This window comes from Rhipicephalus microplus, chromosome 7 (genome assembly GCF_043290135.1).
Source record: "Rhipicephalus microplus isolate Deutch F79 chromosome 7, USDA_Rmic, whole genome shotgun sequence".
Lineage (NCBI taxonomy): Eukaryota > Metazoa > Arthropoda > Arachnida > Ixodida > Ixodidae > Rhipicephalus > Rhipicephalus microplus.
Genome location: NC_134706.1, coordinates 83,230,982 through 83,247,622, shown reverse-complemented (window position 1 = coordinate 83,247,622; position 16,641 = coordinate 83,230,982). Strand labels below are relative to the sequence as shown.

Below are 16,641 nucleotides of genomic sequence, written 5' to 3'. Positions count from 1 at the left end.
AATAGCCTCTGTTCACCCAGACGGAATCTTGTCGAAAGTCCATACAGCGTTATAGAGGTGAAGGAAGGTGTATTTGCCGCCAGGCGAGTGCTTTAGCTTTTAGTACATGACACGGTCAAAGCCTGGTGCAGATTCATTGAAGTAGTTTAGCGTTGCTTGCAGCTCAGCTCTGTTGAATGAATCAATGAATGCCTTTGTTTGGGGCATAGTCTTTTTTTTACTTTCCATAGTTGTGTTGTTTGAACGTGTTGGGGTAGTGCTCAGAGCAGTACATGCGTTAAAAATGTGCACAAAGAAAGTTTGCCTGATTTTCCAGATGTCGCTATTATTGTTTACTGACGGAAGATAGTCTGTTGTTGGGCTTCGTATCTTGCTGTCATCAGTATTGACTAAACCAAGAGAGTCTTTTGTTTAGCTTCGTATGTTATTTACCATGTTCCAGGCCTTAGCCCCATCTGTATAAGAGTTATAGCCCGAAAGAACTTGTGTCAGCTCCCCCTTCTTGCCTGGTGGTGTATTCGCCGACATATGGACTTTATCTGTTCGGAGTTAATAAGATTATCAGCTGTGAGAAAGTCGCGTAGTAGTTCTCAAACTTTGTTTCACTTTTTCCGAGCTTTCGGGCAATCTTCGTTGCACTCCAGCACGCGGCGTTCGGTAGCAACATAACTTGGCTGAAAAATACATTTTGAAGCAGCGTCAATAATAAAAGCGGTAAAAAACTGAACGACAGCATCAATTTATAATAACAACAGCTCATCCACGAGATATTTGTAACATTCCAAAACTGCTACCTAATTACTCTCAATCTGCTGCCTCAGTCTATCACTTGGAAGCGAGCTGTGGAAATTTGGTATGAAACATGGGACTGAGCCGGGTGCGCGAAGCAGTGGCGTTCCGCAGGACCAAAATAAAGTAAATTTCCTTCCTTTCTTCCTTCCTTTTTTGCTTCCTTCATCACTTGGTTGTGCTTAAGGGTTTGGGAAAGTGGTGACTAGAGCAGGAGTGTTTAATAACGTCCCAGTTGAAGGCAAGTAAAAGTGTGAGTGAAAGAATTCAGTTCTCTATTGACGAATAACTTTTGCTAGCAGGCCTAAAAATAATGGCTGCTTCTTTTTGAGCAGACATGCACCAGCAGACAAACAGAAAGTCCTCAATCATACGGCCGAGGCCACTTCAGCAAGGATCTTCTCACAGGCTGCTGTATGCATTGAAATCACCTTGCACGAGGTATAGTTCTGGCAAATAATCAATAGAGGACTAAGATTTATGTTTGTGTAACTGGTAGTATAGGGGCATGAAAAGTGATCGAATGGTTATAAGCTTGTTGAAGATGACGGCTCGAACAGCCACTGCCTCTATGGGCATTCACAGCTGTAGAGCATGACATGGTGTGGTTTCGTCTGTTGTGATAGCAACGCCGCCAGAAGAAGTGAGAGCATCATGATGCTCTTTGCGGAACATCACAAATTGCCAGAAAAAGTCAGTCTGTGTTGATCTTAGGGGTGTCTCCTTTACACACCGCACTTTTAGTGAGTGTGAATAATCTTTTGGACGTTGTCAAGGTTCCTAAGAAGGCCCTTCACGTTTCATCTAAAAATTTTGTACTCATATATACAAAAAAACAAGATCAAATTAGTTCTGTGTGTGAGAAATGGAAGTATTCACTTACGATCCTTTGCAGGCCCCATAATAAGCAACTTTTGGTTTCTGGAGTGACCAAGAACACTTCGCCGCTTTTTAGGCGCTTGATGTGCCATCAAGATAGGTACAGTCTCCATCGTCTCTTCTGAGACACCGTACACGAGCTCTTGCGAGCGAGAAAGTTGATTGATATGTGGGGTTTGAAGTCCCGAAACCATCATATCATTATGAGAGATGCCACAGTGGAAGGCTCCGGAAATTTCAACCACCTGGGGTTCTGCAACCTGCACCCAAATATGAGCACACGGGCCTACAACATGTCCGCTTCCATTGGAAATGCAGCCGCCACAGCCGGGATTTGATCCCGCGACCTGCGGGTCAGCAGCCGAGTACCTTAGTCACTAGATCACCGTGGCGAGGCGCGAGCGAGAAAGTATTTGTGAGAAAGTTTCACCTCGCAACACGAGACCTTCGCGCCACGCGCTATGTGGTCGATGACGCTTCCTTCGAGGCCAGATTCTGCCGGCTTTTGTTAGCATTAGCAAGGGCTGGAACGAGTGAGATAGTCTTGACTGCAGCCATGCAGATACTTTGGACGATTCTGAGCTTTTGCTGCGCGTAGCGCAGGTTACCGTAGATGGCTGACTTTTATCTGGAAACCCTCGGTACCCGACTTGGTGATTGTTTAGATGCAGCAGACTTAAGGACCACTACCCCATAGGCAGATGCTCTTAGCGACAGCTCTCTGTGTGCGGGCTGTGCAGGTGACGAACGCTGCTGCAGCGCTGCCACCCGACGCACCGCATCAGCATAATGTGGATTGTGGAAGGGAGAAAAAGTCTTTCAGACTTCTTTGAATATTTTCTGTGATTTTCAGAGTGGTTATTTCGTTTTCGTTCGTCCATTTGGGACAAGACAGCGAGTGCGCGGAGCGGTTTTGCCACAGTTCACACAGTGAGGCGTAGCTACAGAGTTATCAGATAGGTGGCCGTGGCCACCACATCTTGCAAAAGTTTCCGGGACGTGGCAGTTTTGCCAGCCGTGAACAAATCGCTTACGTTTATAGCATAGTCTGGATTGTAAATATAGGGATGAACAGAGAGTCTAATATAGCCTGTGTCTATAGATGAAGCCTACGTTCTGTAGGCGGCAGTTTGCTTGCTTGCTTGTTCCTTTCTTTTGTGGCTCTCACCCACAAAAGGGGATTGGCCAAGAAGCCGGTGGTTAATGCAAGTCAATACCTATAGATTTTCTAGACTAGGGGAATATGATTACTTTGTTTTGACTGTGAAATTAATTTGGCGCAATGTAAAAAAAGTAAGAAAAAAAGGAGGGGGGGGGAGAGAAATAATAGACTTTGTTGAATATCTGAGGTAGAATCGTTATAGGAAATTCTCCTGGAAGTTGAATAATTGCAGTGTATCAGCTAAATAATAAGTGGTAATGTGGCTAGTAAAATTCTAGGGGTAATCGCTGACTCAGCAAAGTAATCTTCTTGTGGTATATATGAATTCGCAGAGAGCCCCGCAGATTTTCCTGTCTCTGTGTCCCAATGAAGTGGCCCCAAAAGACAAAATATTGGGAGTATTAGGTGATATTCCTAATTTTCTGAATAAAATTTCGAAGCAGTTCTTTCTTTGATTTTTGAAACGATGACATGTGATAAGAAAATGGTCGATATATTCAGGTTCGTTACAGCTTGAGCACAGAGGGGATGGCACCTAACCAGACCTATTGAAGTAGAAATTAAGAGGTGACACACGGCAACGTGATTTTGTTATCAAGACTTCCAATTTACGCGTGGGACACCATTTATTATTCCATGTGATCTGCAGATGCGAGAAATCTAGATTTGGTATCATGGTTTTTGATGAGTCTTCAAGAAGGGAAAATTTTCTAAACCTCACTGCTGTTACATAAGCTGTAGGAGGCATGATTGGCACAATCAGAAGGTGAAGAGATGTTCGTGCAAGTGTGTCAGCCATCTCGTTTATAAATATACTACGATGGCCTGGCACCCATATCATTCGCACTAGGCGAATGTTTGCTGGGAATAATGATTTAAAAGTTTTTGTACTGCTGATGTCGACGACGATGATAAGAATGAAAACACAGAATACGAGTCAGACACTATCACAGCTGTCGAATGTGTCGCAGGAAGTTTACGAATAGCTAGTATAACGGCCATCAATTCCGCTTCAAATATTGGTGTATAATCTGGAAGGCGTAATGAAAATGACCAGAATAATGAGAGAGAAATAATACCCACACCTGCCTTCTCGCCACTCATAGATGCATCCGTTGCAATTACTATATTAGTACCTAATTGAGACAAGTGTTGTTCTAATAAACCAATCAAATATTTAGAGGGCAAGTGTTTCGCGTTCATGGGGAAGATATCGTCAAATTTTATTTGCACTTGGCCGATTGGTTTGACAGATGGTGTGATCTCGAATATATTAACATTTAAAGCATCTAGAAGTATTCGAACAATTAGCACTTGGGGTTTATATACACGGGACCAATGCTCATTGAAAAAGATACCAGGCTCGGCAAAGAATACAAATTGTCGCCTTTTTAAAGTGGATTTAGAAAATTTTAAATAGGTGTTTACTGTTAAAATACGAAATCTGCAAGCAAGGGTGGGTATCCGAGCTTCTTGATACAAAACATTGTTAGCTGTGAATTTTGGCACACCTAAACAACTACGTAGGGCTTCCCGCTCTAAGGGAATGAGGGGTTTATTTTGTATGCTGGTCCACCAGAGAATAGTACACATCCGAATTCAAGAATCGGACGAACGTACATGCGATAAATCAGAATCAGCGTATCCCTGCGAAGACCGGAACGGAGGCGGCCAAGCCTACCTATCATTCCAACAGCGCGGGTAGCCTTAATTTTATATATATTCAATGTGGTCACGCCAGCTCAGTTTTTGATCGTACAGTACACCCAGATATTTAATACGATTACCCTGGGGTATTATTTCTTGATGGTACTGAAGAGAAATAGTAACTGGTGCGTCCAACGGAAAAACTATTATAGCACTTTTAGTTACGTTGAGGTTCATATGAATTTTATGAAACCAGGTTTTTAATGTTGCCAAATAACACTGTAATATCGAACGTAGTGAATAAATATCGTTGTCAGATGCAAAGAACGCGATATAATCTGCATATACATATACTTGTACCTTATCACTCGGTGGTATTGAACTTAACAAAATGTTAAATAGCACAGGCGATAGAACAGAGCCTTGAGGAACACCTCTCGTTTGGCTATACTTCGGCGTGGAAACACCTCGTTGGAAGCAAGAAAATTTTCTGTTTTTTAAAAATTTGTATATCCAATTTGTTATGTACTGCGGGAACATAAGCTATTTTAGGACATTGATAAGAATAGGATGTTCAACACTGTCATATGCCTTGGCTAAATCAAGGGTTACTAGGGCCGCATATTGTCGTCTGTGCCGAGCAAGCATTATACGAGCCTCTAAATCAACATGCGTCCACCATATAGAGTAACCTGGTCTAAATCCAATCTGGCACGCACTGAGTATCGCATTATCTGTTATGTTAGATATGAATTTGTTATGTTAAATGTGAATTTTCCCTTTGTTGAAGATATAGCGAACTGTGATTTTTTTATTGTACATTTTAGGGTGGAACAAAGACTCATAGCTTTCATATTTGCTTCCATATTGGACAAGGAAGACAGCGTTGACTGTAAGTTCTTTTTAAATTTAGAGTAGTTTACAAAACTTTGCACCTCGCGTTCTACCGTCACTAAAGGAATGCTGACTTCTAATACCAGGGGGCAGTGATCGCTACTTGTAGCAGTATTAGGAACAGTCCAAGACAATATTATCACACTTGAGCTAGCAAATGTCAAATCTAAGACGGACCTCGAATTACATCGAACGAATGTCGGAACTCTGGAGTTCCAACAAATAAGGTTATTCTGATTAGTCCAGTCCCTCAACCGTTTTTTTTGATGAATCAGTGCGGAATCCCCATGAAACGTGATGGGAATCAAAGTCTCCCGCAAATAGTATACTGTTTCTGCAAAAACTCACAGTCACGTCAAGGGCTCTTTCATCTTCTATTCCAGCCGTAAAGTAGTTGTTGACTATAGATAGTGGCGCGCATCCGAGAAGGTGAATTTCCAGAACCAATACTTCATAATCGTGTGATATTTGTTTGTAAGCTGAGTGTATTTTATGGCAAATTTTTGATGAAATGAAAAACAATAATCCTCCACCACGTGAGTCTCGGTCCAGTCGAAAGCACTGATAGTTGTTTAGATAGAAGTTTTGATCAGCAGGCAGCCAAGTTTCTTGTAAAGTTATGACGTCTGGAGATTGTTGAGAAATTAGGTATAATAAGTCTGTAGTTGCAGAGAGAATTGAACGGCAGTTCCACTGAAGTACTCTAAGGTACCCTATGATGATAAGCAAGCAGTAGCAACTGCTTGATCTAAGATGCTATCTTTTAAGAAGTCCGCCTTAGTCCTAGGTTCTTTCACACTCTTTTTTGTTTTTGTATGAGAAGAATGATTAAGTTTGCTAGTGGGTGATCTGGTGCGTTTCAAAAGGCAAGCATCCATATCTACATCCCGACTAATTATTGATTTTGAATCAGATATACCTTCCTGCTCAGTTGTGTTAGATCTGCAAGGCATTGCCTCATTAACGAGAGAGGCACCTGACTGATGTTCGGCAGGTTTATTGATTGAGGCACTTTGGCGTTTATTGACTGAGGATACGCTTAGTTATTCGATCAGATGCACCCAACATATGTGAATCCATAATATTATTGAGGGAGTCGGACAGATTGAGTAAAAATTTTTCCAATACTTTTTCTACGGCCTTTTCTACCATAGCGGAAATGAACTGAGAAAGTGATGCATCTTTAGAAAGAGGTGGACGAGCTGCTATGCCGGCATAAACCTGACTTCTGCTTTGAATTTCTGCAATTGCTTCTCTACGAGAGCATAGTCTCCTTTCAATGATTTCAATCACCTGAACTTCCTTTGATCTTGCAGGGTAGTTAGGATGGTCTGCAGCGTTATTTGTCTTGCACAAACAGCATGTCTTATTGTCTGATTGACACTCAGCAGTACAATGACCAGCCCTGTATATGGCCCCACATATGCGGCATCGAGTCTCCGATCGACAACCTTTAGTACTGTGCCCAAAGCGCCAACATTTAGCACATTGCAGCGGACGGGGAGCCAAAGCTTCGACCTTATAGATAAGCGGCCATGCCTTGATCTCCGAAGGGCCATCTGTTCCAGCGAATGTGGGAACTACAGTTTCAGTGGGAACTTTCTGTTGGTTTTCCTGTTTGGTACAGCGGTAAACAGAAATAACACCTGCTGGGGAAAAGATGTCCAAGACTTCTGCTGGGCTTAGACTTGCGTCTACCCCCCGAAGCAATCCTTTGCAGCAAGCTACATGAGGTGGGATAAAAGAGCTCACCGGATGTGATGCAAAAGTAGTGCACTTCAGAAGGTCTTGGATGGAAGCCTTGTCTGGTGAGCAGCATAGTATCCCCCCGCGTCCAAACTGACGAACTTCTGTTCTCAGTAGAGAGTGGGAAGTGATCGCACGAAGTTGCGTTTGGATTGTCTTGGGATTTTCTTGCGGATGAACCCACCGGTGGTCGGCACCAAAGCGACAGGAACGCTACGGGTTCCATTGCGGAGAAACAACTTCAAGGGAAGATCTTGAGGGGGAACATAGGCTGACCAGAGGGCAGGCCTCTGGCCCAGAGAAGAAACAGACATGAAATAAGAAGAAGTTACACTTATCAATGCACTAAAACTGTTGCGGCACAAGAGGTAGATCTAATAAAATAAAAGTAACCACCGGCTACTTGACCGCAACCCTGAGGATGGAACAAGAAACGCAGGCGTAGGCACGAACGCGGTCGGAACACGTCGACAACACGTCGGAAGCAGCTGGCTTCCGTAGACAGCAGTTGATAATAAATGTTCTGTCACTTCTTCGTTGTCGCGTCTGGTGAAGATTCGTTTCACGTCAGTGACGTTTTCGTCCTTTCCTCCTTTCATGCAGTTCTTCTTTGGAGAATGCAAGGAGGTCGGCCTGTGAAACTACTTTGCATGAGGTGTTCATTGATCGATGAGGTGAAATGGCTATTTGAAAATTACCATGTTGGAAAACTTCAAAGTTTTTCATAGTGGTATTTTTCAGGTAGCTCAAGGACGAAACCCCTGCTAGCCATCTTTGTATCTTGTATTTTGGGCCAAAGACTCCAGTCAGAGATTTAACAACAACAAAGGGAGAGATAGCTCTGGCTCGTTTAACTGGGTTTTCACTGTGGACGACATAGAATTTCGGGAAGAATAGTCTAAGATTGCTGAAACATGCAAATTCATCGGTGTATTTTCTTTTAAGATAGTGACAATCAAGCGGACGGGAAAATGCACGTGTTGTCAAAGCAGGGATCTTTATTTCGGCAGCAATGGCGGCGACCCATCTTGGAGTTCAACTAGGGAATGCTGCAGCACTAACGAGTATGAGGCGGCAGACGCCAGCCGTACATTACCACTATAACCAAATATCACTACTCAAGGTTGAGTAACTACACAAAAATAGTCCTTGCCACTGGGAAAAACTGGAAGTGAACAGAAGAGAGAGGTAGACTGGAAAGATAAAAAAAGAGAGAGAAAGACGAAGATGTAAAGAGAGAAAGATAGGAAAAGGCGAGAGCCGATTTCCTCTGGGTGGGTCAGCCCAGTGGTGTCGACTACGTGAAGGGTCGAAAGGGGTGTGTTGCCTCTGCCGTGGGGTCCTAAACATCCAATCACGCAGCGTTGGCTAAGCCCGAGATTTCCCCTTTTCCTGGGCATGGCTTAGCCATTCATGGTTAAGTGTGGGAAGATGTTGAAACATCCTTTAGCTCGAACCCCCTACAAGAGAGTCAACCCCCCTTCGAAATCAAACGCCGGCTCACGAAGACGTCCCTGCAGGGAGAAATAAAGTAACACACTACATAACACTTACGTAAGAATGTTCACCTAAAATATGCGTTATAGTGGCTTTTTTGTTTCTCTGTGTCCACAGGTATCAACGCAGCAAAGAGAACAAGATGGATAGGCGTTCAAAGGTTGTCTTGGCTGAAAAATGTGACTGCGAGACCAACAGAAAGACAGACAACTGGACCAAAATGTTTGCGTTGAAGTATCCTATAATAATTACCGCAGTTTTTGAAATTTTGAAAAAGTGCCCAGTAGTATTATTTGCGTAGCAGTTTTCATCTCCAAGTTCCACGAAGGAACAGACACCTAAACACCGAAGAGCGAGGACAGAGCTTTCTTTTGTGACGTGCAGGATCAGTTAGCGTCGTTAAATCACTCACCATCCAACTGTGTTTGGTTTCTGTGCTGGTTGCGTTTACAATTAGAGCATGCATAGTGGTCACACGTTAACAAAGACGGAATATATCTCTATTATATTGCCCTTGAAATATGACGGTATTCTGGTCGTCTGCTTGTTGAGCTCGTTGTAGCTATGGTTTTATTTTGAATTTCGTTAAATTTCATTAGGCGACAATATATACTGAAGGTGCGTTTTATATTTGAAAGATGCGAAGGGTGTATCGATTGAAGAGCTTCAATGCTGTCGTGTGATACAATTGCCTAATCATTAAATGTTCAGTAAAGTAAATAATTTGTAATGCTCCCAAACTATGTCTAGGCCTATGATGGTACTTTATTCCACAGAAAAAGCAGTTGTGAAAGGACCAAGCGAATATCGCTGTTTCCAGATTTTTGAGACATTAGACATGGCTCATTGCCTACGTGGTGTATTGCTGGTTTTTATTTTTACCAAACTGCTTGCGTTAACACACGTTCAGCTCACGTAAGCGAAAAGTGAAAGTGCGTGAAATGTTTTACTCGTCTATCAAGGCAGTCATTTGTGTTGAATAAAATAAAGCTTGAAAAAAGTGTTTGGTGTTACTTTCTGCCGGCAACAGAAATGCGGCCACATTACCATGCGAATACCGTGAAAGTGGCTGCGTCGGAGAAGCGAGACAAACGCAGACAAAATGAACTAAGCTTCAACGTTTTCGAAGCGCACACTACCAATTATGCCTCTCCCATTAGCGAAGCTGAGTGAGTCTCATAAATATTAGGGGACACTAAAGCTTCGCGCGCAGAAGTTGACCACAATAGCCACATCCCCTTCCCAGTGCGCACTTCAAAACCCTAGTGCATGAAACCTTTCCGTATTTTACGCTCCCACTACATGACCTCCATGGAATAGGCGCAGAAGCGTATGCGCCTTTTGTATAGCAAGGTACCGGCTGTCAATCAGGGGTGCGAACCCTCGAAATCAGGAATACTCCGACTTTGGGGACACTTAGAAACCAACATTGTCAATATCGAACGTGGCAGAAAGAAGTTAGGAGAGAACAAATGCGACATAAGAGGAGCCATTCAAGGCACTAATTGTTCATAAGCTGGCAAAGTGAGAAGTTCGAAACCAGACAGGGTGCTTTTTTTTAAATAAGGAAATTGGGTTTTCAGACAATTAGGAAAAAAGGTGAGGTGAGCTACGAGCCAGGTGAACATTGGAGCTTATAGGTGGTCAGGGGGTCTTCTGCATTTATATTAAAGTGCAACAGACCATCTACTTAAAGATGACGCAGCATCCAAACATTCCGTGACGAAATTTGGTTCGAACAGAGACTTTCAACCACTCCCAATTGTATATCTACTTAAGATGCGTGTGGAATGAATCTTTAACAAAGAGGGGAAAAAAGAGGTCTGGGGTGCGGCCTCACTGGGGACCATCAGCCGGTATTGCACTCCCTCACCAAAGCAGAATTAGTAACCCTGATGCAGTACCTGGCCACAACTTCCCACGAACACAGGCACTATCCCTTAACCCTCAGTCCCCAGCAGCTGCGAAGCAACTGTCCAAGGAGGTGGTCAGACCTGTGACGCAGCGGAGGGTGCTAAAAATTTACGGACAGGCCGTCATTGGAATATGAACATTGCTATCTTCAGCACTAGAACGCTATCTAGGGAGGCTAGTCTACCGTTGCTATTCGAAGAATTAGAGGGTGGTAAATGAGATGAAGTAGGGCTCAGAAAATTTGGGAGGACACGCCAAGCTTATAAAGTTCTCAAGAATGGACATGTCCTATGCTGCCGTGTACTACCGTGATGTTGTCTGGCGAATTCAGTTAATTTATTTCTGATGTTTCGTGTGACAGGCGAAAAATCCTTTCTGACGATGTTGGCTTTGTCCTTAAGCTTAATACGTCTGACAAAGACGGCTTTTTTTTACTTTGTAGCTTGAAAACCTAACCAGGGAAGGACGGACTTTATTAGGAGTAAACCGCCCTAACCGACGAGCTCGTTCGATAATACTTTCAAACGGGTTTTTGAGAATTCCAGCAAGGGCGTCCATTATGTGTACCTCAGTATCCACCAATGATTCCCTAGAATCGGGCAAACCTTGGAAAAGTAGGTTTTGACGCCGCGATCTATCTTCCAGGTCATTGACTCGAGCATTTAAGAAAGTGTTCCGAGCTGCCAAAGCACTCATCGTGCTCGTCATCTTGCCTTGAACTTCATCCAGCAAAGTAGTTCCATCTTCTATACCGTCAATCCTTTCGTCAATGGAAACTATCTTTGTTTCAATGTTTTTCTGTCGAGCCTTGATAGCTTTGACGTCGGTAACTAATTCAGTATGACCCTTTGCCGACTGCACTGCACGCGCTTATAAGCCTTTAAGAAAGTCAAAAATAATGGTCATCTGCTCGGCTAAGATCAAAGTGTAGTAGATTAGTTTACAGAAAAGAACAAGGAGTGGGGCTTCTCATACACAAAAATATCGCTGGCAACATCGAAGTTACTGTAGCATCAGTGAGAGGGTGGCAAGTATCATAATTACGTTTAACAAAAGGTGCAAAATGAACGTGGTACAGGCGTACGCGTCTACATCAAGCCATGATGATCATTTGGTTGAGCGCTTTTATGAAGAGTTGGAGTCAGCCATTATTAGGTAAAGACGCAGTATACTATTCCTATGGGCGACTTTAATGCCAAAGTAGGCAAAAATCAGGCCGGAAAGCACGAAGTAGTAAAATATGGCATCGGCTCTAGAAATTCCAAAGGGGAGTTATTAGTAGAGTTCGCAGAACGTAATATCACACGGATTAAGAATAGCTTCTTCAGAAAGCGGGCTAACCGTAAGTGGACGTGTCGAAGTCCTAATCACGAAACTAAAAATGAAGTTGACTTCTATATGTGCGCCCACTCAGACATTATACAGGTACAGAATGTAGAAGTTGTTGGCAAGATTAGATGCAGTGACATTAGAATATGAAGAGCTCCTGTTCACCTAGATTTAAAAAAGCAAATACAAAAAATTATACGCAAGAAGCCAAATAATGAACTGGTGGTAGAGGAAAAAATACAGAAATTCAGAGTTTTGCTTTAGAATATATTGGAGGCACTAAATGAGATAACCAGCGTTAGCGTTGACAATATGAAGAATAATCTTATCGGTATCATCAAACAGTGTACAATTGAAGTTGGAGGATCAGTCACAAGACAGGAAACTGGAAAACTATTTCAGGAGACGAAAAAATCTTATTAAATGACGACAAGAGATGAAAGCTTCGAATGCAACCGAGAAAGTAGAGCTGGTGGAGCTGTCGTAGTTAATAAATCGGCGTAAAGTAGCCGAAATAAGGAGGTATAACATGCAAAGGATTGAGCCGGCTCTAAAAAGTGGCAGAGACCTAAAAGCTGCGAAGGCAGAGTTGTGCATAGGCAAAATCATATGTATGTATTAAGAAACAAGGAAGGCAATGTCATGTGGGCACGAGGCAATGTCATGTGGCAATGTCATGTGGGAACAAGAACGGCAGCGACCACATGGCTCATCTGCTTCAGGTTTACGTGATCCCCATCTTGATGCCTGTCCTTCTCGGCGGTCTACTCCCACTGGACGTGTCGCGCAACTTACGCTCGATTCACAGGATCCAACCCTGATGAAAAACAAAACAGCCTGTTCTTAGTTTTGCCTCTCCTGGTGCGCCGCTGCTTCAAATGTCAAGCCGGATCGCCAACGTCGTCAGACTTTCAAAACGGCATATACTGCCTGCGTCAACCAGCACTTTCTAGTGGGCATGAGAGCGGCAGTGACAACATGGCTCAACCGCCTCTCGTTTACTTTCCACAGGTGTGTTCGCGCTATTGTTTATATGCTAGAAAAAGCAATGACCCTTTCTTTATTTTGCTGTCATGTCCACAAGTGCTTTGTGATATTGTTTGCGTGCGCTTTTCAATGATGTTCTTGTTGTTAACCTGTGGTGACAATAAAACTAAACCGGGACACGGCACTAGACAGGCTGCCTAGTGATCCCGCCGAGCAGATGACCGTTATTTTTCACTTGCTTAAATACTTAAAAGTGCGTGCAGTGCAGTCGGAAGAAGGTCATACCTAATTAGTTGCCGACGTCAAGGCTATCGAGGCAAGTCATAAAAACATTGAAACAAAGGTAGTTTCCATTGAAAGAAGGATTGACGGCGTAGAAGGTAGAAGCGCTTTACTGGATGAAGTTCAAGGCTAGATGAAGAGCATGATGAGTGCTTTGGCGACTCGGAACACTCTCTTGAATGCTCAAGTCGATGACCTGGAAGACAGATCGTGGCTTCAAAACCTGCTTGCCGAGGTTAGCCCAATTCTAGGGAATCTTGGGCAGATACTGAAGCGCGCATAATGAACACTCTTGCTGGAATTATCAAAAACCCGCTCGAAAACATTATCGAATGAGCTCACCGGTTAGGGCGGTTCGCTACTGATAAAGCCCGTCCTTTTTTCGTTAGGTTTTCAATCTACAAAAGTAAAATAATCCGCCCTTGCCAGACGTAATATTCTTAAAGACAAAGCCGTCATCGTCAGCGACGATTCTTCGCCTGCCACATGAAACATCGGAAATGGGTCAACTGAATTCACCAGACAACAGCCCGGTAAGCCGCCCTTTCAGCTTCGTTGCAAGAAAATGCATCTTAAGAGCAAAGAATATGTGTTAGATGCGTCTTCTGACTCTGGTTTGAGCATGTGCAGAATTATGTATCAAACAGTCATCATGCTAGTGTCTCGACACGTGCAAATACCTAAGGACTTGGAAAGGCTGTTGGCCAGATGCTTGTCCGCTTCATGCTTTATTTTGTAACATCCGCAGCATTATTAACAAATGTAACCTTCTAGAGTATGCAATTGATATTTTTAAAGCTGATATAATAGTACTCACTGAAACTTGGCAGAAACAGATGATAGTGAACTGTGCTTATAAAAGTTCTGTCTTTTTTTTTTGTTGTGATAGTTCGTTACGGAAGGGTGGTGGTGTTTTACTGGGAATTTTTGACGCGCTTTTGTCTCCGCGCTATCAAGTTTCTAGTGAACTAGAGAGTGTCTGGGTCATTGTTAAAATAAAGCAGCAGTATATAGTTATCGTGGTTTGCAATCGGCCACCCACATTTTCAGACAGCTTTGTCACCACACTGCATGAAGTAACCAACAATATTACTTCACGTTACCTCTCGTCACGCTTGTTCCTGCACGGTGATTTTAATATTTCTAATGTATCGTGGGAATGCGATCCATTCAGCATGAACCTCTAATCTATGCTCGCACAAGAGTTCCTAGATTACTGTGGCGTTTCCCCTTTTCTTAACTCGTCAGAAAACCCACCAGAACAACTTCTTCTCACCACTCATCCGCATCTTATTTATGAGTTAGCTGTGTTACAGGGCTTAAGCGATCACTCCATGGTAACTTTTGAACTTGAACTGTCATGGCCTAAACACCAAGAAAAGCCTAAAAGCAACCGTTGACTTCAAACACGCAAAGTTTGATGTAATAACATCATCATCATCATCATCATCAGTGTTTATTCAATCAACGTAATACAAAAACATGGTTACAAAAGTATTTGGACCATTAGCCTGTGTGGCTAGTCAGTGGTCCAATCTATTACATGATTATTTTATTACATGTCAGGAGCAGATGTGCAGTTAATAACAGTGAACTGTCCGATTTTGTCGACACTTATCTGTTAAATTATGACAGTCGTAACGTTCAAAGTCACTGGGGTTTGTTTGTAGACAAGGCTAAAGCCTCACTTGACAAACTTGTACCAATTCGCCATATACCTTAAAAATTGGCTTCATTGTATATTAATCACATAAAACATTTGTACAGATCAGCGAAACATCGTCCGCTTGTACTAATCATTGGAAGGTGCATAAAATAGTTTCAGATGAATGTATATCGCTGTACATTGCAGCGCAAAAGAAAACTTTTCAAAAACACCCTCCCTTACATGCTTCAAATGGACACTAAAAATCTGGCGCGTCATTAATCCAAGAGGCGAGAACACTTAAGCCTCATTGATGACGCAGGAAACGTAAGAGCCCCTGAAAAGTGCGCATCTGTCCTTAACGATGTTTCTGTTTCCATTTTTTTTATCATTGGCCAGTGTTTTACAATGGATCACGCAGTGTCGTAATCTGTCCCCAATACATCCGATAATAATCAATTCAAGTGGCGTAGAATGCCTTATCAATAAACTAAAGCTTTTTTCTCCTCCCGGTAGCGACGCATTTAGCCCGAAGTTTCTGAACAGCACGAGTGTTTACAGTTACATCATAATAACTAAAATCTTTCAACAATTGTTTGAAACGGGTTCCATCCCGACCGAATGGAAGATAGGGAAGGTAATTCCACTTCATAAATCCGGCAACACGCATTCTCTGTTTAATTACCTACCAATTTCACTCACCAGCATTCTATGTAAACTTCTTGAGCATGTATTAATTTCTAATCGTGCCAACTATCTCGAATCAAACTCATTTTTTAAGCACGTTCAGCACAGATACCACAAATCGTATCCATGCGAAACACAAGTAACCTAACTTACATACCATCTGCATGCCAGTCTTGATCGCTCTTTCTTGCAGACTGCGTATTTTAGATTTCTCGAAATGATTTGATAAAGTCCCTCATAATCTACTAATGCACAAAATATGCCATCCTAAATCCCCAACTTCTCATTTGGTTTGAATTCTTCTTGTCCCGTCGTTCTCAATATGTTTCTTGTCCCGTCGTTCTCAATATGTTTATTCTTCTTGTCCCGTCGTTCTCAACTCTGACCCACCCTCAAGGCCTGTTTACGCAGACATTCCACAATTAAGGCTCTGTGCTTGCGCTGGTTCTATTCCTATTTTATATTGATGACTTACGTACTTTCCTGTATTTTATCTAATATTCTTCGTTTCGCTGAAGATAGTGTAATATTGAGAAAAATAACTTGTAACAATGCTGCAACCATTCTTCAATCTGACCTTAACGCTATCAGTGCAAGGTGTAACACATGGCAGATGTAACTTAACATAACCAAATGCAAGGCGATGCATTTGCCAGGCGTACTAACCCTTCACAAGCCTATTATATCTCTAACACCCCTCTAGATTGTGTTTAATCCTAAAAAAATCTTGGTGTCCACATTTCTCCTGACCTTACCTGGAACATGCACATTGCATACTTAACAAGCAAAGCTAACAAATCCCTCGGCTATCTTCAACGATATTTTTTGCGTGCACCAGAACCTCTCAAACTAATTCTCTACAAAACACTTAGCCGCGTTAAACTGGAATATGCAGTCCCTGTAAGGGACCCCAGTCAGCATAAATTCATTGATTTAGTAGAAAAAATTGTGAACAATTCCACATGACTCATTTCATCTAACTATAACAGGACCACTAGTAGCAGGTAAATCAAGGGTAATATAGAATTACCACCTCTAGCTTTACGACTTAATTTCGCACGCCTCTCTATCTTTCATAGGATATATCTCCACCCTTGTTTACGACACCAAATCCTGCCAGCACCCCATTACATATCCACTAGCCCTGATCAACAACACAAAGCCTGCATTCAATTTTGTAGGT

General features: G+C 42.6%; 1 protein-coding gene across 1 annotated transcript in view; it reads left to right on the top strand.

Annotated features, from left to right (window-relative positions):
- The first annotated feature begins 13,386 nt into the window (after window positions 1–13,386).
- LOC119183468 (uncharacterized) overlaps window positions 13,387–16,641 on the top strand; it is a 63,831-nt gene continuing 60,576 nt past the window's right edge. Inside the window, exon 1 of the mRNA XM_075869354.1 lies at window positions 13,387–13,659. The gene's annotated coding sequence lies outside the window, so the exon portion shown is untranslated. The remainder of the gene's footprint in view (window positions 13,660–16,641) is intronic.